Below are 24,708 nucleotides of genomic sequence, written 5' to 3'. Positions count from 1 at the left end.
CCATATGCTGCTCGGTTAAAAAAACTCCAGCTCTACTCAGTTGCATACCGCCTACTTCGAGGCGATCTATGCCTGACATATAAAGCTATGTCCAACCCAGAATTAATGGACATGCTCCACCTCAGTAAATCTAAATCCCTTAGAGTCATGCGCTCGAGGGACTTGAACCTCAGCACAGAAATAAATAGAACATGTTGGAGGGACAGATTCATAAACCAGAGGCTCCCTTCGCTCTGGAATAGAATTCCAATTCATGTTAGGCAGAGCACCTCACTGACTCTCTTCAAGAAGAATCTTGATGAGTGGATGGGGGATCGTAGGTTTGTCCCAGGGATTACTTCCATGTCACTATTAGACAGAGGCACAGTAAACTAAACTTTAAAAAGGGCACAGTATACTCAAATCAAGGGGTGGCGTAAGCCAAACACAATCGGGCTAGGCTTATAAATGCCCCAGGGCAGATAGCCTAGTATGAACCTATGAACCTATGAACCTATGGCCACCTGGGGATTATTATGAGAGATTTGGGCTAGGTGAAGGTAGGTAGTGTGCACCATCCTCCCCTTGTCCTTGTGTTTGTTGACCACTTCAGTGAAGTCACCCAGGTTTAACAGGCCTGATCTCCCTTTGACAATGCAACACTGTTTAGGCTCAAGCATTTTGAGGTCGCCGATGTCCCTGTTTATAAGGTCCTTGATAATGCCTTCCATGCCCTTGCATAACAGGCTAGCTAGGCTGATGTGCAAATGATTGGCTGGGTCAGTGGGTTGCTCTGCCTTTCTGTATAGGGATGACAGTGGCTGTCCTAGGTATGACAGTGGCTGTTTTCTCTGCAGATCAGATGACACTGGTGTTCAGGCTTTGGTTGACTACAGCATGTAATAGAGCTGCAAGCTCATGCCTGAGTTCATGTAGGATGCAACCAGGGATGGTATCAGGCCTATGGAGATGTCTGTCTGTTGCCTTTGAGAGGGCATTATGGACCTGCTTCCTGATGATGAGGGGAGGGGTGCAGTTGCTGTGCAAGTCCATGTGTACTGATGGGGGGACCGGGGTGTGATGTTTACTCTTAACCTGTCTGCAGCAGGTTGGCTATATCTATGCCATGTGTGTATGCAGTGTTATTGACCACCACTACAGAGCAGATTTGTGGGTTGCCTCTGGAATTGCAGACATATGTGTGGAAGGCCCAGTGATTGGACTTGGTGGATGTGTCCAATTTGCACTCAAAGATAGCCTTAGGGTAATTCATCTGTGACCTTATTTGTTTGTTCAGACCAAGGTGACATTGCTTCCAATTAGGCACCTGCTCCTTCTTGGCCCTCTCTAGCAGTTATTTTCACCTATTTGTGTATTGCTGCTGTCCACCACAGAGATTTATCCTACCTTGAGGAAGATGATTTTGTCCCGTCAGTTATTGCTGAGTCCATACAGCTATGCAGATGCACACATAGCATTGTGGTGTAGACTTGGATACTACTGCTAGTTATCAACTGATGGGACAGTGGCTGTAAAGCTACTTCCACCTGCTCTGATGGGATTTATAGTCAGTTTTGGAAAGTTTCATTTGTTTGACCCTGACAGGAGAAGGGGGTAGGGGAGATGGTGCCCTCAACAGTGATGGCTATGTGGTCAGATCGTACCAAGGAGGATGACACTGTAGGAGTGCTACAGTGGCTACTCATGTTGGTAGGATCAGGTGCAGGATATTTCCACCTGTCTTAGGAGTGTTGATCAGCTGATCTGATGCATTGGCATTGACAAAGTTAAGGGGTCAATGTGCATTCATGTTCAGGAATAATACATCATGCACACTATGTTTGGGTAGTTAAAGTCACCCAGGAGCAGGGTAGATGGTTGAATCTTGAGAGTCAAGCAAGTCCAGATAGGTGTAGTGGGTGTTCAGAGTCATGGTTGGAGGTCTGTAGCTAGCTATGATTTCAGTAGGTGTTTTGTCAACAGTTAACTGCACTTGGGATGTCTCCTATGCATCATACTGTTTGGCCAGCTTGGAGGTGTGTATGTGTATGATAATGTTTAAAACTTTACCTTCTGTGACTTTGCAGCCCTCCATTTGTGGTCTAAAAGTTTGGTGGGATGAGTAACCTGGCAAGGTTAGTGTGCTCTCCACAGCTGAAAACCAGGTGTCAGTGACTGCACAGATGTCAGCATTCTCCAGGACACGATACACTTACAATGACATGGGTTTCATGCTAAGACTCATATCTCTTGCTAGAGTAAGACATCTGCACAAAGACACACATCAATGGTGGGCAAAAGCTGGAAAATAGTGACACTTTATAAATCAAGCTGTAATGCACTTAGTTTCTAGCATAGATGGTTTCACATTCACAGGAATACTCCGCAGGATCTGACATCTGACATTCAAATATATGCTATTATGTTATGACTTCAGTCTTTACTGGGTTGCCAGTAATCTGCCAGACAATGCAAAACTGTATGAGGCATTGACTACAAATGTGAGGCAAACATGTGGTCAGTCTGCAACACTCTGGACATTTGAATAGTATGAGCTCAGTATATAACATACAGTTCAATACACACTTCTGCACCAGTTGTGTACTATGCACATATCCTATATAGGTTTCTTACATTTGTAAGACAAGCATATGTATCATAGTAGCATTCACAGATGACATATGAATATTTACAACATCCAGGTAGCTGGCCTAGCAGTGTCACAGTCAGTACTGGACAACATACACTCCAATAGTAGTCGTACATGAGCTAACCTTTGCTCGGGTGGCTCAGGGGGCAGAGCTGTGATCTATGTCACTGCAGACAAGGCCAGCAGGAATGGCTGTAGGTGCCAGACAGCAACATGTGAGTCCAGCAAGTCTTGTTACGACCTAGTGTTTAACTTCCTATTTCACATTATTGCATCCCCCTTTTGCATTCCATTAAATGCTTAATTGATTGACATATCTGTTATAGTGCTGAAGCGTTTCCTCGGAATAACACAAATGTTTAGTTTTGTGTAGTCACAGTCTGTCTTTGTGTAGATGGGTTCAGATCTGTTTTGTATAGGCAGCAGCTTGCATTTTATAGGTAATGCTCATGAGCAGGTGATGGCCTGTGCACCAATTGGTGTCTCCCACTTGCTACTTGCATCCAGAGCAGCTGTGTTGTTTTTCCATAAGCCAATGCCATAACAACACAGTGCTATAATTAAGTCCTTCATGTGGGCCTTGCCCCTTTTCCTTGCCTGTGAGGAGGACATTATGGAGGTGTGGGGGCTACAGTTTCACAGAAGGTGGATGAAAATACCTCTTGGAACAAGAAATGTGGAGGCAACCCAACAAAATAGGGGACAAAGTTACAAAATTGGGTACATATTGTAAGCATTGCTCTTATACACATAGAAGATTGCTAGATTAACAAGGTTTGGACATGCATTTTCTGCTTGAATTTATATTTGACAGTGATATGTCTCTGACATACCTCCCAACTGTCCAGATGTCCACAGAATGCCCAGAGGTTTGCCTCTAATATTTGGTCTGTTCCTCAGACAATTTCTGTTTTTGAAAAATCAGTAGGATAATGTGAGGATTGAAATCAGTAAATGTTGACCTCCATTTGTGTTTCAGGCATCATATCCTTCAGGAATGTTATGTTACAACAAACCCTGTAACACCAGCAACTGTTTCAGTTTGTAACACCATTATGTGAGATATGTCCCTCTTTCCAGCCCCCTGTCCCACAAGTATGTCAGGCTTTGTCCAGATGTCTTGCAGTAAGAAGTTCAGAGGTATGATATATCATGATTTAGTGACTTCACTCCTGATAACATCCCAGTGAATTGGCAGACTCCTGGAAGTGAAATGCAGCAGTGGCCATAAATATGGTCCCACACCCTGGACATTCTGTGGAAATCTGCACAGTTGAGAGCTATGTATGTCTTAGGTTCATAGGTTCATAGGTAGCTACTAGGCTATCTGCATGGGTATTTTATAAGCCTAGCCAGAGTGTGTCAGCTTTCGCTGCCCCATTGATTAATTAATTGAGCCTCTGTCAAGAACAGCCAATGAAGTGATCACATGGATGTATTTTCTGTTACCTATCCACTCGTCAAGGTTTCTCTTGAAGAGTGATAGTTAGGAGCTCTGCCTAATGTTAGGAATTTTGTTCCACAGCATGGGGAGTCTCTGTGACAGGAATATATCCCTCCAGCATGTTCTATTTATTGCTGTGGTGAGGTTTAGCTCACTAGAGCGAGTGGCTCGCAGTGACTTGGATTTTTTTAGGTGGAGCATGTCCATCAATTCTGAGTTGGACATGGCTTTGTAAGTCAGGCAGAGATCACCTCTGAGAAAGCGATATGTGACTGAGTACAGCTGGAGTTTTTACAGTTGGACTGCATAGGACATATGTTTGAGGCCAGTAATCCTCTTGGTGATGTACTTTTGTGGTCTTTCCAGCTGTTAGAAGTGTCTTGTGAGGTACATCCCAAATAGGTCATTGTACTCAATGATGGGTCTGATGAGTGATGAGTAGACGGGCACTATAACCTCTTTATTTCTAGATGCAAAGCCTTTATTAATTAGATGGGCTGCATAGAAGGATTTCCTAACTACTTTGGCAATATGATTGTCAAAGGAGAGATTACTATCTACCTGGGTCCCCAGATCTCGTATTACCTCTTCTGTATTAAGGGGGCTGCCGCCTATGTGGTAATTCATGGGTGTTTTATTTTTCCCAAACGGGATGATTATGCATTTTTTGGTATTTAGCTTGAGACCATGACTTTGACACCAGGTGTCCGTCTCAGTAAGGCCCTTTTGGAGAATGTGCATGTCAGCTGGAGAGTCAATTATGGCTCCCAGTTTGCAGTCATCGGTGAACTTGGTTAGCCATAGTCCTCCTGTGTTTGCCTGTACTTCTTAGAAGTATATGCTGAACAGTAGGGATCCCAGGACCGAGCCTTGTGGGACACCACTTGTGACTGGTTTAGAGTCAAACCTGGAGTCCGATATTCTCCAGTGGTTCTCCAATCGCTGTCTACTCCTTAACCCCAAGAAAACTAAATTATTACTCTTTTCACCTACCCGTAAATCTACTTTGATAAACTTCTGTATTACTGCAACTGACAACACCATAATTTCTCCTGACTCCTCAACTAAACTTCTTGGTGTTACTATCGATAATAATCTTAACTTTGATTGTCACATCAACAACACAATAAAAGCCGTTAATAAAAAGATTGGATCCCTATACAGAATAAAGCCCTTCCTCACACCTGAAGCTAGGATAACCTAGCCTAAACACACCTTATTTCTACCCTTTGTATGCATCCCTATTTACACTAATCTATCTAAAAGTAACCTTAAGAAACTTACTACATCTTACCACAATATTGCCCGCTTTGCCACCACATCACAATTTAGAGCTCACCACTGTCTAAACCTAAAACAACTACACTGGCTGGAACTCCCTAATAAGCTCATTTTTCAACAACTCTTAATTGCACACAAAATTCTATACCAACCTTCTAAAACACCAGCTCTTTCCAAACTCTTGACTCCCTATATCAACCTGAAACAACTACGTTCCTCTGATAAATTACTTGTTAATATTACCAAAATTATGAACTCTGCAGGCAACTGCCATTTTTCTAACTCAGTAGGTAAAATATGGAATAATCTTCCATCCGATCTGTCCTCTTTGCATACTCTTCCACTATTTAAAAAACAACTTTTAATACATCTTAATAAATTCTGGCTTTGCTCTTGTACCAACCCAGACTAGCCTGTTGGCATCCTTAACTCTATCATAATCTTCTCTTATCCACTTGGATTTCATCTTCTACTTCAACTGAGATATTACCCCTATTTATTGTAAATATTACATAACTCATTATAGCAAAAAAAAAAAAAAAAATTTTTTGTATTATCTACCATGGTTCAAAACTACCTTTTATATACTTTATGATCTGATACCTTATTATATTGTTTTGCTAGGATTGTTCTGATTAGTTAAAATCTATAATATTTGTATGTTCATTTTTTTTACCTTTGTATAATTACATTTGTACTATGTCTTGTTATGTATTTCCAATACTGTTTTTAACCTCTGGAGCTTTTCTCCCCAGGCCTCCACTGAAAATGGACATTAATCCAGCTGGACTAGCCCGGTCAACAAATGTAAAATAAATAAAATAAAATAAAATAAAATTCTTACTGTGTGAGTTCTGTCTGTAAGCCAGTTGATGGCCCATCTCATGACATAGAGGTTTATGTTCAGGCTGGTGAATTTTTCTATAATTCCAAATTGAAGAATGGTGTCAAAAGCCTTAGCAAGATCAAGGTAGGCTGTGTGAACTACCTTCCCCTCATCCATGGCCTTGGTGACTGTCTCAAAGAAGTCAACCAGGTTTAGAAGGATGATCGTCCCTTAACAAAGCTGATCTGGGTTGGGTCAAGTGTTTGAAGTTTCCCAATGTCTTTGTCAATGAGTTCCATGATGATGCGCTCCATAGCCTTGCAGACCAGGCTGGTCAGGCTTATGGGACGATAGTTACCAGGGTCGGTTGTGGCCCCTCCTTTGTAGAGCGGAATAACCATTGTTGTCTGCCATTCTATGGGCCCATAGCCTGTGGAGAGGCTGAGGTTCAACAGCGTGTTTAGGTGGGAGGTTAGTTTGTTCTGTAGTTCATGCAAGACGCAGCCTGGGACACCATCTGGCCCCATTGAGACTGTTCTTTTGGCTTTTGAAAGGGCTATTTTCACCTGTGCATCTGTGATTTCCAGGACACTACACTTTTCCGGTATTGTTGTGGGCCCTTTTGGGGGTGAGAGGGGAGTGAAGTTTGCACTGAATCTATCTGCCAGGATGTTGGCAATATCAGTGGGTTCAGTATATTTTGTGCGATTTTGCACTAGCTCAGAGCATATCTGCATGTTGCCATTTAGATTCTTGACATAGCTAAAGAAGGCTTTGTGGTTATCTTTCAAATCCTTGGCTATTTTTCTTTCGAAGTTATCCTTGGATGATTTTATGAGGGACCTTAGTTTCTTACTGATACTGATCAGGGATGTCTTTCCTTCTTGGGATTTGCTTTTTTTCTGAACTAGTTTCCTCCTTCTATTATATAGCCTGTTTATGGCAGGGGTCCACCAGACTGATTTCCTTCTCTTAGGGGAGTGAGTCTTGGTTTTGCTAGGGATGGCATGATCCAGGCATCTTTGTAGGTGCTCATAGAGTGCATTTGTAAAGGTTCCTGCATCTTGGATACTATTATCCTTTAGTGTGGGGGCTGTGAAACTTACCATCTCTGTCTTAAGTAAGGTGAAATTTGCTATAGAAAAGTTTTTCACTGTAGTTTCCTTGGCCATTATTAGCAGACTGTCAAGATTGTGTAACAGTGTAGTCTTTAAATGTTTGTTGGGCTGAGTAGGGAGAGAGGCAAATGTTAGTGTCATGGATCCTTTTCTGAATGTGCATGCTGCTACAGTTGCTGGTGGTCTATCAGGTGTATATGTTTGTAGGGGAAGACTGAGAAATGTCCTGTAACACCTCAGGATTCACAGTAGACTGTGACTTGGGGCAGTATATACCAGTGTAGTGTGTGATTGGCAATCTGGATATGTTAGTTCAAACAGTCGTTATAATCTAGAGTTCAGTTGGGGTTCTGGTATGTTGCTGTGACTGTGGTGCAAATGGTTGCAGCTGGACAATTTCTCACTTATGTCCACTTTTCCCTACAGTTACATCCCTGTAGTGCATGATATATTTTCAAATGCATGAGTAATTCCCCAGAGCTGATTTGGGGTAGTATCGTGTTGGTCTGATTGTAGTTCAGAAGGTGCTGGGTGAAATGGTTGGCAGCTCTCAGTGTTTTTTCCTTCTGTTACATGACTGCAGTCATACCTCTCCACTGTCCAGATGTCTATACACTGTCCACATGCGCGGCTTATATGTTTAGTCTGTTCCCATTAATAGTTGTGGGTTTCTGACAAAACACTGGGATGATGTGAGCATTGACATCAGTAAATGATGACAATCATTTTGTTTCATACCTGAATGATGTTAAAACAAACCATGCTACTCTAGCAGACTTCTACACTTTTAATAGCCATATTTCAAATATGTCACTATTGCTTGCCATTTATCCCCCACTTTGTCAGGCTGAGTATATATATAGATATGTATATATATATATATATATATATATATATATATATATATATATGTATATGTATGTATATATATATATATATATATATATATATATATATATATATATATATATATCAAGTATCAAGCTTTGGGGTTGCTTTTATTCAGCTGGAACTGGAGCTTTAGTCAAGGTGGAGGGAATTATGAGCAGTTCCAAATACCAGTCACTTCACCTTCAGGCGTCTGTTAGAAAGCTGAAGATGAAGAGGGATTTCACCTTTCAACATGACAATGACCCGAAGCATACATCCAAATCAACAAAAGAATGGCTTCACCAGAAGAAAATTAAAGTTTTGGAATGGCCCAGCGATAGCCCAGACCTAAATCCAATAGAAAATCTGTGGGGTGACGTGAAGAGGGCTGAGCACAAGAGATGCCCACACAATCTGACAGATTTGGAGTGCTTTTGCAAGGAAGTGTGGGCAAATATTGCCAAGTCAAGATGTGTCATGCTGATAGACTCCTACCCAAGAAGAGTGAATGCTGTAATTAAATCAAAAGGTGCTTCAACAAAGTATTAGTTTAAGGGTGTGCACATTTATGCAACCAGCTTATTATGTTTTTATTTTTATATTTTTTCCCCTAACAGATTTGCTTGTTTTTCAATTGAATTGTACAGGTTATAGGTCACAAAGGTGGGAAAAGTTTTGAAATGATTTATTGTGGTCTCATTTTTTTTATATCACAAAAACCTGCCATTTTAATAGTGGTGTGTAAACTTTTTATATCCACTGTATATATATATATATATATATATATATATATATGTGTTCATAGGTAGGTACTAGGCTAGCGACCCAAAGGCCTAAGTAAGCCTAGCCAACAATGTTCCCTGGCTTATGCCAACCCAAGAAAGTTAATTTCCTGTGACCTTGTCAAGAAGAGCCACAGAAGTGATCCCCAGGGTGTATTTCCTATTTCCCATCCACTCATCAAGATTTTTCTTGAAGAGTGTTAATGAGGAACTTTGCTTGACATAGATGGGTAGCTTGTTCCAGAGTATGAGAAGTCTCTCGGGCAGAAATCTATCCCTATATCCCCATATCCCTATACCTAATACACTGTGTGAAAGATTGAGTGAGCCGGTGGACAGGGTTTATCTGAGATATATAACTTCTTACAGCACTATGACTGCCACGGTGAGAGATATAGTTAGAAAATACTGGAAGGTCCTTCTTACACAGGATGATATCAGGATGGTTGTGGGGATAGGCGTTTTTCTTATCGAAACATGAAGACAATAAGAGGTATGTTAGCGTATAAGGACTTTGGTAGTGTAAATTCTACATCTATTGGTGTATCAAGGAAGGGTACTTTCTCCTGTTATAATTGTAGTTGCTGTGTAGACATTTTACAACAGTGTGATCCATTAAGTCCTGTAAATACATTTGTTCACCCTGTTTCAAAAAGTGTATACCTTTAACTGTTTTGCCACTTGTGTAACAAGTAATATTGTTTATTTGGCAACATGTGACACCTGTCCCTCCTTTTATGTTGGAAAAACTACTAGAAAACTTAAAGACAGGATTATAGAACATAAATCCAACATAAGGAATGGGAGTGACACGAATGTTTTATCTAAGCATGTAAAAAGTTATGGTATATCTCACACTTTTAAGTTTAGGGTTATAGACACTGTTAGTGTGTCAAAAAAGGGGGGGGGGGGACTTATGTAATTTGTTAGACAATAGAGAATATGATTGGATTGTAAGACTAGCAGCAGATGTGGCACCAGGATTGAATGCAAGTGTTTCATTAAAGCCTGTTTGGACTAAAATACAGCACACAAGGTTAAAATAATAACATATATTAGCAAGTATATACTTTGAATATATTGAATAATATGATATTTTATTGAGTAAGCACATTTTTAAGTAGTTTTATTATAATATGTCTTTTTTATTTGTTTATTGTAAGTTTGTATTATTTCATGTCATATGACCTTGGCTGCGGGTCATGTGATGTCCTGGGCTTGTATTTAAACATGTGATTTTATTGTACCTTTTGTTAAGCATTGAAAAAGGGTTTTGGCCTGAAAGCTTTGTTTTTGATAAAGGTTTTTGCTCTCAACGTTTGGTTTTTTGGTCCTACAGGTAACCCAGGCAGTCCTCCATCTGGCACAGCCAGACATCCAACTCAGAGTGGATGATGCTCTGCACCATACCCCAGAACCTGTGGCAGGTGACAGGCTCCTGTCCATGGCCACGCCCATTCCCTGAGGCGGTTCCACCCAAAGGTGCTGCAGGACCAGTGGATGAAGAAGTTCCAGGTTGGGTCCCAGACATGCTGGGGCTCAGTGCCATGGCCAGATGAGGCAGGACAGGCAGATCCACCAGGATCTGTCTTCCCAAATATGCTATGGTGTTGAGATTATCCAAGATATATTGGTTAGTCATCAACAAAACATTTTAGAATTAGTTATAACAGCATGTGTGGGTGTTCCAATTAACGCAAACCAACAGATCTGAAACAGTTGCATAGCAAACAGAACACATGCATAAACGGGACAACAGTAAGCATTATAACAGCATGCCAGTTAAACTGACAGCAACAGGCCATCAACAATGGGTATGTTAATATGCAACCAATTAAATATATGAACAATAATAGCACAAAAGTCCTAACATTAAGTTTTGAGAAAAACATACCTGTAGTATATGAATAATAATTAGCAATGCAGATGAGGTGTGGGGGAGATAAAAAGTCCATTAACAAATGTATAAGCTTCTATTTTTTTACAACAGTTCTGCTCAGTACTCTACAGGTCTTCCTTCACTTTACATCTACCTATGGCCCATACCTTCTATAGCACCTATGTACCTGTCAAACTATCAACCTGTAATGGTATGGGGAAGACTGGGACAACTATGGCTATATTACTAAGGGGGCTTGTATATATTAGGGGTACATATCTGACAAAGAAAGGGTACCCTGTACTGATGTTGTGTGTGTCTGCTACTGGCATGCTTCACTTGGCACCTGGATTCCTATCTGTGTTCAAGGAGATTGGCAGCAGTGACCACTAGCCATAATATTGTGATACTTGACAGACATGTATTGGGAAGGGTGCATGGTGTATGTACCTATCCTGTTGTCATTTGCAAGCATGCGGTTGGACAGTGGGACACTTGTACATGGTGTATTGGTATACCCTTCCTACAGCTACTACAAATGTTTCTTTACTTCTACGACCTGTGGAGAAAATGCTTGTTACCATTATCTGACTGTTTCTACAAATATTCAGGATTTCTTGAGTGGAAATATGCACACATCTCAGTGCCACTCCCTGGATTCGAACTGTGTCCGGGTGTGCAAAATGAACAACAAGGCTATTTCACATCACACTGAGCTACTGAGGAAATATTGTCTTTTATTTGACTGATTTCTGCCTATTAGTCTGTGGCTTAGACATTCTGACCTTCTAATCCTGAGATCCATGCATGACAGATAGTGTAATGTGTATTAATCCTTTGAAATAATACAATCTAGAAAGCAAAGGTTAACACAAGGCAATGCTGCAGGGGGGACACACTGTAATACATTAGACATTACTATTCATGGTTCAAATCATAGTGCATAATATATTTCATATTTCATTTATATCTTGTTTTACAGCTCCACAATCTACTGTTTTGCATAATACCTGGTTCTCAAAACAACCTGAGTAAATTCATGCTGTCAAAGCCATATTTGCTGTGAAGAACTTGTACACATTCTCTTTGTACAACAACATACCAGAGTAAACACAAATGTTGGTGGTTTAGGTCTCTATTGTACTTATATGACACAGTGCTTTACTACTGCATATCCTGTAGATCAATATTAGTCTGGCAAACATTTATTTAATCAGTAGACACAGAACACACTGCACCTACTGGCACTACATGATTTACTCCTTCTTATTTATTTCAGTGTATAATGCAAGGTAGATCTGTACTCACTAGACTGTCGGTGCAGCCTTGTCAGTCTGTTGGCATGGGTATCAGCATTGCTAGCCCTCTCTGCTGCAGCTGTAGGGGGAGAAAAAACAGTATGCATGCCTGTCTATCACATACTCAGGCTAGGATGTGGTACAGCTGTGAATGAGATACTTACTAACTATTGGAGCATTCCATGCCTGGGCATCTTGGATCCACTGGGCCAAGAGCTCCCCCTTCTTCCTCTTTAGGTCAGCATAGTGATGCTGTACCTGCTCACCACTTTGGGGGGTTCCTGTGGCAATAGTGAGGTCATGTGCTAGATAGTCTCAGGCGTCCATGTCCTACTGTGAGCCCTGGCACAGGCCCTGTAGCAGTCTGTCATCATGGTTTTCTACAATGAGCCCAACCATGACCCTGGACTCCTGAATGCCCCAGCGCTGCGCCTGAAAGCCTGCTTCCTCTCCAACACCAGACATGGTTTCTGCAGAGATCAGACTACAACAGGTTATGGCTGTATTCCCACCTGTGCAATTTAAATAAGACCATATTCCCACCCTTTGCTGTCATTGGACTAGTTTGAAAATACTAAGCTCAACTAAGTGGTCCCCAAATCTGCTAAGATCAGTTGAATAGTGCTTAAAGGGGTAAATTCTGAGCACTGCTTAACAGTGCACAAATCCGCTTATCTGAGCTAACTGTGGCTCAGAATTTACTTCCAAGCAATGCTTAAACCAGCTAAGCATAACTGAACACTACTTAGCATTGCTCAATTTTCATTTAAAAAAAATCAGCATTGTAGATTAATTCATCATTACTTACATATTATTAAGTGTGCATGATTTACTTTACATGACACCCCCCTCAGTGCTTTCATTGCATTACCTTGGGGTGTGACTATACTGTATGGGACACTTGTGTATACATGGGTAATTTCACATATATTAACTCACACTTCCATTTTAGACCAGCTACAATACCCTGGGTAACAAATATCAATTACTGCATAATTTAACATAAAAAAATATTTTTAACAATGCTTTCCCATCTGTGAATGCCTATATGCAAGCAAAGTCAGGAATCTAACCACTACGCTATCTCGCTGGTAAAGATTTTAGCTATACATTCTTATTTAGCTCCTATGCAATATTTAAGCAATGCTGAGCAGAGGATCATACATCACAAATCTGCTCATCTATGCTTAAACTTAAAATGGAAAAAAAATAATAAAAGCACTTTAATTACATGTATCAATACTACTTGTATGTTATATTTGGTAAAGCACTACCTGTCATTCTATCAACTGTCTAAGTCTGTATGGAACATATCAGGATTGAAGTCACTACATAATGGCTTACATTTGAGTTTTAGACTTCTAATCCTTCACTACATGTTGTTACATGAATACAAACCGTGTTCCTCTACCAACTTTCTAAGTTTGTAAGGGCACTATTAATGATCTGTCCCTACTTATCCCATCATCATTTTAGGCTTTGGTCAGTTTTTTGCTTTGAGAGTCTGGGACATGTTAAAGGTGCCATATGGCACTTTTGCATTGCAGAGGATGTGTGACAGTACCTGTCATACACCCCCTGCATTGTTTCCTATCTAAATAGCTGCTTTCAGTGTCTACGGACACTGAACGCACTTAGAAAGTGCTGTATGACACTTTGACAATGCAGTGGGTATGTGTGACAGTACCTGTCACACACCCCCTGCATTGCCTACTATCTACATTTCCTGCTATCAGTGTCCACAGATGCTGAAAGCACTGAGAAAGTGTCATACGGTACTTTCAGAGTGCAGGGGGCATGTTGGATGTGCAGACACTACTAAAACATGCCCCCTGCACTCAGTAGTGTTTGTGTCCGCTTAGCCTTAGCAGTAGCACACCTTCATAAATATGCAAGGTGCATTGCTGTTAAGGCTATGCAGAAATGGACACTGTTCACTCCATGCAGGAATAGCACTATTCCTGCATGGAGTTTATTGAATCCAACTGACTGTTTATTTTTAGAAAGAAGTTAAGTTACCTTTCTAAGGGAAATATGTGTGATTAACTAGTACAGTCTGTGGGTATTTCGATAGCAAATGCTCAACACAGTAGTGTAGTAGTTAGAACTGCTGCCTCACAGAACAAGTTCTCTATTTGGGATCTTAGCTTAGGTATCTTTTGTACATAGTCAATATGTCCTCCCTTCATCTTTGTCAAGTGTTTCTGTTCCTATCATATCCTAAACACATGAGGTGTGTGAATTGATGATTCTACAGATTGCCTGTATGTATGTGTGCATGCTGCATGTTAGTGAACATGTGTGTGTGAATGTGCATGTGTGTGAGTTGTGTGTTGTGTGTTTTTGTTCAGTGTGTGTGTCTGTGCATGTATTCCATGACTGACTGTGCCAGAATTTGTTTCTCTTGTCCTTATACCTACTAACTGCTAGAATTGGTGTCATCTTCCCAGTGACAAGGAAATGGATAAAGCACATACTCAAAATAAATGAATGAGTGGAACAGTGGAATATCTAAATATGAATAGCAAGAGAAAAGAAAATGTCTGACTCCTTACAGTATGATAAACACTTATTTGATAATGTTATTTTATGAACATTCCGGTTGTTAGTGCAGGAGATTCTGAGCTGTTAAAGAGCTGATTCTTGTATAAAGTGCACAGGGTTTGATTCATTTCATACCCATTTGCCTGCTGAGTGACTCTGAGCCAGTCAGTTGACCAGACAGTGCTCTTGGGTCACTCCTGAAAATGGTGGGTACTTGCGTCCAGTGTGCTTACCAGTTAACAAGTATATACAATAAAATAAAATAAAACATAGACATCAGAACACCGTGGGAAAGGGTAATAGATAGAAACACTAATCAGTTTCTAAGAATGCCTGTTATAGGTGTTTCATAGTTAATTTGATCTTATGATTTTGGGGGAACTGGGGCATATGTGAAACTTAAACCACATATCTATCCTAAGTATAACTCAACTTTTTAGAGTGAGAAATCTGGATTATTCCATAAATAATGTGAGGACGAATACCCAAAATAGGAACAACTTTTAAATATTACTTTTATAAACTTTGAAAGTTTATATTATAATGGGTTTTGCATTAACATGAATTTTCTTAGGGAATAAAGTCTGAAACTCAAATATCTACCATTATTTTATGACTTCAGTCCTCAATGATTTGCAATACAAAACAGACATTTTTGGAGGAAAATAATAAAACTGTAAGGCAAAACTCTACACATTCTGTGAAAATCTGGACAGCTGAGAGGTATGATCCTGAATATGTGTACATGTGATTTGTTGAGAAGGATAGGCAAAATTGTGCTATTTAGAGTCTATAGTCAGTTATACCATTGTGACTAAACAAAATAAAGATGGGCTCTGGTTATGAGCTGCCTTTCTTTTGATAACATTGGAAGTCAGATATCTAAGTACTTTGTATAGTTGAACTTTCTTTGTGCATAGGTCCATAGGTTCATAGGTTGGTACTAGGCTGTTGACCTTAAGGCCTATACAAGCCTAGCCATAATAATTCCCTGGCTATTTCTTCTCACACTATTTACTTCCCTGGACCCCTGTCTAGCAGGGCAACTGATGTGATCCCTGGGGTGAATTTCATTTCTCCCATCCAATCATCAAGGTTCCTTTTGAAGAGGGCCAAAAAGGTGCTCTGCTTGACATGTATGGGAAGTCTGTTCCAGAGTCTGGGGAGTTTCTGGGTCAGGAACCTATCCCTCCAACATGTTTTGTTTATTGTGATGACAAGGTTTAGATCCCTGGAACATGTGGCTCTGAGGGATTGGGATTTCTTTAAGTGGAGCATGTCCAACAGTTCTGGGTTTGACATGGCCTTGTATGTTAAGCAGAGATCGCCTCAGAGTAGACAATATGCAACAGAGTATAGCTGGAGTTTTTAAGGCGGTCAGCATAGGGCATCTGCTTTAGGCCTGTGATTTTTTTAGTGAGGTATTTCTGCGGCCTTTCCAGTTGTTGCAGATGTCTTGAGAGGCACATATCAAATGAGGCGTTGTATTCTATATCTAATGAGGGATGAGTACAATGGGACAATGACCTCCTTTTTTCTGGATGAAAAGCCCTTAGTGATGAGGTATGCCACATAGAAAGCTTCCTGACTGTTGTGGCGATGTGGTTATTGAAGTTGAGACCACTGTCCACCTGTGTCCCTAAGTCTCTTATCACACTTTCAGTGTTTGGTGTACTGCCACCTATGTGGTAATTCACGGGTACATGTTTTTTCTCAAAGGGGATAACTATACATTTCTTGGCATTGAGCTTGAGCCCATGGCTCTGGCACCAAGCATCTGTTTCTGTAAGGCCCTTTTGTAGAGTACTGACATAATTTGGGGATTCAATAATGGCTCGCAGTTTGCAGTCATCTGCAAACTTTGTTAGCCAGAGTCCCTTAGTGTTGGCCTGTACTTCAGAGAAGTAGATGCCAAACAAGAGAGGTCCCAGGACTGAATCCTGAGGTACTCCACTTGTCACTTGTCTGGATCTGGATTTGGAGTCAGCTACTTTTACAGTGTGGGTTCTGTCAGTAAGCCAGTTGGCAACCCATCGAGTGATGTAGGGATTAATGCCCAGCTTAGTAAGTTTATCTATGATTCCAGAGTGGGGGATGGTGTCAAAGGCCTTGGCGAGATCCAAACAGGCTGTGTGAACTGCCTTACCCTCGTCCACGGCTCTGGAGACTGATTTGAAGAAGTCAATCAGGTTCAGGAGACAAGATCGGCCCTTCACGAACCCAAACTGGGTGGGGTCTAGTGTTTTAAGGTTACCAATGTCTTTGTTTATAAGTTCCATGATAACACATTCCATGGCCTTGCAGATAAGGCTCGTCAGACTGATGGGGTGGTAGTTTCCAAGATCCAAGGTGGATCACCCTTGTGGAGTGGGACAACTGTAGCTGTGTGCCACTCAGTGGGCATGAATCCTGGGGTGAGGGTATGATTAAACATGACACTTAGGTGAGGTGCCAGTTCATATTGTAGTTCATGTAGTGCACAGCCTGGGATGTCATCTGGTCCCATGGATGCTGTATTTTTAGCTTTGGAGATTGCGTTTTTTACCTGTGTGGCCGTTATTATCAGAATTTGGCAATCTTCCGGTATTGAGATGGGCCATTTAGGGGGTGAGAGGGGGGTGAATTTGGCACTGAATCGACCTGCCAGGATATTGGCAATATCCTTGGGATTAGTATATTTAATGCCATTCTGTTCTAGCTCAGAGCAGATCTGAGCATTGCCATTTCGATTCTTGACATAGTTATAGAATGCCTTGTGGTTGTCTTTGGAATCTTTGGCAATTTTATTTTCGTAACTAGCTTTGGAGGATTTTATGAGGGATCTCAGCTTCTTACTGAGGCTGGTAAGGGAGTTTTTTGCATCCTGGAATTTTCCTCTTTTCTGCAACAGTTTCTTCCTTTTGTTGTAAAGTTTGTTTATGGCAGGGCACCACCAGATTGGCTTCCTTTTTTTGGAGGAGAGCATCTTGGTTCTATTTGGGATGGCACGATTCATGCATGAGTGGATGTGCTTGTACAGTGCCTTAGCGCAGGACTCAGCAGTCAACTTTCAGTTCCTGTCTGCATGGGTGTCATGAAGTTTGTAACTTCTGACTTGAGTAGTATGATGTTGGCTTTGGAGAAGTTTTTATGGAGGTTTCCTTACTGGGGGATTGGGGTGGGATGTGGATGTTAAGGGTGATTAGCTTATGGTCTGATCTGGCTAACAAGGGGATGACCACAGGTGTGGAGCATTAATTTCCCATGTTGGTAATGACCAGGTCTAGGATATTGGAGTCCCTGGTGGGACTATGGATTAGTTGATCCAGGGCATTGGAATTTATGAATTCCAAGAACCGTTGGGCAAAGGTGTTGGTACTCGAGTAGTTTTCCCAGTTAATGGCAGGGTAGTTGAAATCACCCAGTATTAGGGTGTTTGGTTGTATATTAATATTTTCCAGTATGTTTAGAAAGGTGTAGTGAGAATCTTGAGGCATGGTGGGGGATCTGTAACAAGCTACAATTTGGATTGCAGTCTTACCTAGTGTTAGTTGCACCTGGAGAATTTCAGATGCATTGTGTTGGGCAACTAACCTGGAGGTGTGAATATCCTTGGTGAATATGGACACTCCTCCACCTTTAGTGTTTCAATCCTGATTTGATGGCCGAAAAGTGTGGTAAGTGTTGTAGCCTGGTATTGCAGGGGTGCTCTCTGTAGCCTTAAACCAGGTCTCAGTCACTGCACAGATATCGATGTTCTCCATTTTTAGGAGTGCCTCGAGAGAGTGCATTTTGAGGTTTAGACTTCTAGAATTGAGTAGCATTACCTTCAGATTTTGCATGTTTGTACCTGTTACGGTGGTGTTTTTTTTCTTTGAACTTTGCCTAAAAAAAGGCACTATAGAGGTGGCAAAAGCCTTTGCCAGTAACCTGAATCCCAGGAGCGATCGATGCAGACAATCTCTGGCAAAGCATCGTGGTCTGTCGATCATGTCACCCCAGGCAGACAGATACTGGATCCCCTTTGAATGACACCAGAAGCTTAGCCAATTGTTGAAGTCAGTCATTTTGTCCTTATATTGTGGTATCATTCTGGGCAAAGGCAGGATGCTACTCAGGGCTAGGGTCATATCTGCCTGGGCCACATGATCCGAGAGCTCTTCCATGTCTCTTTTCATGTAGTCCAGGGAGGTACGTCTCAAGTCATTCACTCCAACATGGACAATGACAGAGTCATATTTGTACTTGTTGTGGAGTGACTTGAGTGCATGAGTTATGTGGCGGATCCTGACACCCGACAGGCAGCTCACTATAATTTTCTCCTTGTTCAGCCTGGTGAGTGGGACATCAGTGTGCCTGACTATAGAGTCACCTATAACTAAAGTGTTAGGTACATTGTCTTGCCTTAGGGGCTGTTGCTGGGTGGCACACTGGTGTTGTGAGCTATGTGACACTTTGGTTGTGATTGGTGTTTGTTTGCATTTCAGCTTCGGAGGTCCTTGTTGCTTGAGCAGGTTACAGTTAAGGGCCTCCACATATGCTGATTTAGTGTTGCTATGTGTGGGTGTTGGTGGTTTGAGTTTAGAAGGGCTATGTGTTGCTTGAGGTGTAGTGCAGGTGTTAACCTTCTCCTCTTGACTGTCTAGCACAATCTTGGGTGGAGAGAGCTTTGCTTCCAGTTTGGCTATGTAAGTGCATCCCTCACAGGTTGCAGTGTTGGGTGGTAGGAGGAGAGGTTTGTCTGTGTACATGAGGCAATTGCTGCATTGCCCCAGTATGCCCAGATTCACCAGGTGAACAGGAGAAATCAACGGAAGCTGACACTTGGACATGCCTGGTTTGGTGCTTTTTTTTTTTTTTTTTTTTTGTAAAGTACAGGAGCTGTGTTCCCTTACCTTAGCAACGTACTTTGCAGCTATAGGCTGTTTAGTGCCTATGATTAATTTCTCCTTATTAATAAGGAGAGTTGAGTGCTCGTACCAGTTTAAGGCTTCCTAGTGCTTTCTATCAGGTATTAGAGCAAGTGCTAGTCACAGGGATGCTTAAAGGTAAGATAAAAAAAAAATGGTTTATCCTAAACACTGCAGTGTGCACTAGAGAAGTTAGATGTGAAAGTAGGTAACTTAACTTTGAATTGTCTAAAAAGTTAAGTTTTAGTGGAGAGTCACTATTTTTAAAGCAGCAAGATAGATTGAAAGGGGGTGATTACTTTTGTATTCCGGTACTATGGAATACAGTAAAATGGCCAATAAATTTAAATAGTTGAAGGGGAGTGATTTCACAAAATTATAATTTTGTGCTTACTCACACAAGCCAGTGAAAGTAGAGAAGAAATGAGATATATGGTCAAATTAACAGAAGAGGCAGGCAGCTAGAAAGACAGCGCTATTTAAGAACATGACAGTGACAGGGTGGGGAATAATTTCTGCCTGACTCACAAGAGACAGAGCTTTGGGGTCTTTTGAAGTTTTAATATGCAGTTAAAAACAGAACACAAGCAAAACACAAGGTAAAGAAAACAAATCACAGCACTCAAAATATAAAAAGGCAATAAACTAATACAAAATACAACAAATAAAAAGCAAACTAACCTTTCCCTCACAGCAATGTGTAGCAGAGTCTGGGACAGCCTTCCCAGTAAAGCTTGAGAAAAACTTCTAAGTCATAGTGCCCAGTGAATGTAGATGTACGACTGGTATACTACACTATCATGGTACTGTGGTAGTTACAGCTTGCAAACATTTGTGTACAGTGTGTGTGTGTGTGTGTGTGTGTGTGTGTGTGTGTGTGTGTGTGTGTGTATGTACGTGTGTGTGTATGTACGTGTGTGTTTATATGTGTGGATGTGCATGTATTAACAGACCCACTTAAATGACAAAAGAATGATGGTGTCTACTCTATAACATAAAAGTACAAATCAGTTTTAACTGATGATGCTTTATGCCAGATGATAGATAAATCTTCTAACCCCGCCTAAATAATTTTGTATTGTATAGTAATCCGTAAGTATTTATAGGTATGGGAACTTCAACATACACTATCTATATCTTAAATGTGTAACTTAGTCTTTTTATACTAGCTACCAAGTTTTCATTCTTTTTTATTGTTTGGAAGAAAGACATACTCGGTGTTATACCATGAATTACATCAACATCTGGGTCTCACCAAAAGAAAATGTACAACCCTGCTGGGATGGGATCTTTCAGCTGTTTAAGTCAATGGTGGCAGGGGTGTAGCCAGGCCCTCTCTTTGTACTCTAAAGTGTACATTTCAATGTATATCACTCAGAAACACTGTCATGTTATGTTAGCAACTGTCTAAACTAATACCTATAAAAACAGATACACAATTTGCTTTCAGAGAGGATTGCTAATCTAAAAGTAATATCTTTAATAGTTTTAGTGAGAGCCACTGAAAGTGATTGTGTGCATTTACTAACTGCTAGGGGTAACATTTTGAAAGCTGTGTCCATTTTTGTAAATGCCAGGTAGGTTGGGGGGCAGTAAAAACAGTTTTGGAGTACAAAATTAAATTTTCTGGCTGCACCCATGAATGAGGGTGAATTGTAAATCTGTAATTGATTCAGGTACAGACTGCCTCATTTGCTGTAGTTTAAAAAATTCTATATGACTTCAATAAACTGCCATAAGTTCAGCTTCAGGACACACATATGGTAGAACTACAAAAATAAATCAGTGTCTCAGATGTTATCTCCACATCTGGCAAAAAAAAAAATGTCCCAACTCTTTGATCTTTGATACAGTCATTTCTACTTAATTCAATGAACTATCCAAGAAATGCACTGCAGCATTGCTGACAACATAAACACTGGGTGCAGTGCATTTTACTGGATCTTAATAATTTGCATGTGTACAACACATTTACAGTCAAACAAACACATGCAAACTGGATTTCATCTTCTCCCTAATAGAGTGAAACTACTCTCAACTCATCTATACAAGTGGCAGTTTCCTTACTTTTGTGAAGCTGTGGTTCCTGTCATGACATACTATAACTCATCTAGTAGACATAACATTATAGCTTCTCATACTTGCTTTAATAATAGCATGTATAGTACACATGGTACTGGGGATGCTCCAACTTAAAGCAAGTTAGAAGCCCTGCCAATATAAAATAACACAAATGGTTGTTGCTGAATGAAACAACCTACAGTAAACTATGAAGTGTAACATTACATTTATTAGAACAAAGAAAAGATAAATTTCAAAAGTTTATTTATCCATGAAATGTGAGCAAAATATAATTAAAAAAAGGTAAAATGCAATAGTAAGTTGTCAGCCAAAGTGGAATGGCAATAATCAGTTCGCTGTTTGTGGTTTATATAGCCTTTGCTCTGCTCTGCTTCCAATGTCCTACTTTGGTTTTACCCCCTGTGGTCCGGCCCAAGTAATTGTGATAAAACACTATGCTACACACCCCACATGACAGTCATTGATTGTCATTTAATTGACAAGGCACACTTTGGCCATTGATATAACACAACAAGGCACTCTTTTGGCATTGAGAAAACACTAAACACCCGAAATGACAGCCATTGAATAAAGTTTAATTGACAAGGCACTCTTTTGGCATTGCATCTAATTTTCCAGTTTCAGCTATACAAACTGCTTGTGTAGCTGGCTTTTGCCGTCCCCTAATTGGGGCCTGGGCAGCACAGGAGTGCTTTGAGTAGAGCTGTCATTGCTCCTAAACAGGGTCAACAGTTCTGTTCTCAGATAAGGTATCTTCTCTGTGAAGTCTTCATACCCTCTTTTTGTTTGCATGAGTTTCCCCTAGGTACTTAGGATTCCTCTCCATTCGAAAGTTATATGGTAGGTGTGCAGACAACTGTAAATTGATACTAGGCATGTGTGTGTGTGCGTGTGTGTGTGTGTGTGTGTGTGTGTGTGTGTGTGTGTGTGTGTGTGTGTGTGTGTGTGTGTGTGTGTGTGTGTAGTATAGAAGAAAGGCCAGGCAATCTACTTCTGTTCCATATTTACTAAATAAACAAGTAAACACTGTGGATGGCCATGGCTGTATATAAGTTGATTTAAGAGTCATTTGCTACTCAAGAACAATGGATGGATGGAATGGAACATAAACAAGCACTTAATATTAGTATTTTAAACACAGATTTATGCTGCTGGTCTCCGCAGTTTCCATTACTAACTTTAAACTTGTTAGTGGACAACTGATACATTATCAAGCTAAACTGAATATAAGGTCTGATACTGCAATGAATATATACCTTCTCTTTCTCTTTCTTTGTCTCTCTCTCTCACACACACACACACACACACACATATACACACACACACAAACAATGTTCCTTCTGTCTCATTGTATGCTGGATTAACATCTAGCAGTTTAAATGTGTTTCTCCTTAATAAGGAAGCAAGTTTTGATTTATACAGATTCTGTTTAGATCTGTCTTTACTGACTGCCCTATATTTACCTTATGTATATTTATACTGTTGTAACTATGATGTAGCTTTGTATATTTTGTTAATATTGCATTTGTTGATGCCCTCGGCAGTGGCTGAATGGGCCATTCTGGTCCTCCTGGAAATCAGTCCATTACCAATGTATACAAATATAAAAAACACAGGTGTAGCACTCCAAACAAACATAGTAACCCAAAACAAAGTTCAAAACAGTGAGCTGTGAATGAATTATAAAGTACTTCAAATGTTTATTAAAATATAGACACATATGATTTAGCGCTTTCGTCCCTCACCAGGGTCGTCATCAGAATAACCTTTCTAAAAATGCCATATCCTTATATAACAGCTAATCATCAACCATTATAAAGAAACAAAGCTCAAAAAAGATAATAATGTTATAATGCCCTCATAATAATATTTTGACATTTTAAACAATTAATTATTAGACCTTAACATTAATATTATTTAAAACTTTTGTTATTATAAACAATCATTATTAGTGGTTAAAAATGATTATTACAATTTAGCAACTCCTAACCATAGAACAGGTTGCACTGAAATCTTTTCATTAAGCCCTGAGAGTGCAGCAGCATTTAATCTAACCTGCCATAACACTTCCCTATATTCCATGTGACTAGATAACAAAGGGGTTTAAAGTCTACTAGGACATTTATATTCCTCTCAATTTGCACAAAATAAGTAAGTAAGGAACAAACTAACTAAACAAGAGCAATTAAAGAGGACTTCCATCTGGCATCATATGGCTCAGAGGTGCTGTTTTGACAGAAGACAGAGATAGCTCTGAGAATCTTCCTCTGTGGACCCTAACCCTAATGTGTCTTCATTATATTTAACCCCTAAGATGCAATGCATTTATTTTTTTGACTGATTCAGATAATATGTCTCTTCAACATGATAATTCTGTATATTATTAAGCTAAAGGATAGCATGCCAATCTATATTACAATTCTTTTGAAAATCCCGTACAGTTGCTAAAGGTTCACAGTTCTTTTCAGATGAGTAAAGACCATATGCAATTTTATTAATATAACATTTATTTTTGGTATAATTGTGCCCCTATCATATAATGTGGGATATCTGATTATAAAATATGTATTTTTTTACTTTAGTTACTTCAATACACCTATATTTATTACATTTAATACATTTATGTTTCTGTTTACTGTACGCTGAACAACTGTCTGATTACTTCCTGATTCCAGATCATCCAGCCCTGCCTCCTGATAATGCAGTCGACTGGAGAAACACTTTGTAGTGGTTGGTATGATGTCTGTAGTCTACAGTAGATATTATTAGAACATAGCAAGAATGTAGCACAATCACTCAGTCTGACAAACAATTAAGTCAAAAAAATAAACATGCATATTCAAGTGGAAGGTAACACAAGATGGAACAGGATACGATTTTTGCAAGGAGTGTAGTGTTTGGCATATAACAAATAGTTGTCTACCAATGGATTGATTACTTTTAGGGAGAAAACTATGGATGTGTGACTCACCTCAACAACTGTACTAATGTCTAGTGAGTTTGTATGTTATACCACCAAATGATTAGTGCCAGAAAGAAAACATTTAGAATAATCTGTGCATCTGT

The sequence above is a fragment of the Protopterus annectens genome, chromosome 2.part1, assembly GCF_019279795.1.
Source record: "Protopterus annectens isolate FY-2018-M chromosome 2.part1, PAN1.0, whole genome shotgun sequence".
NCBI classification, from domain to species: Eukaryota; Metazoa; Chordata; order Ceratodontiformes; family Protopteridae; genus Protopterus; species Protopterus annectens.
The sequence above is the reverse complement of the archived record's forward strand: the minus strand, read 5'-3'. Positions refer to the sequence as shown.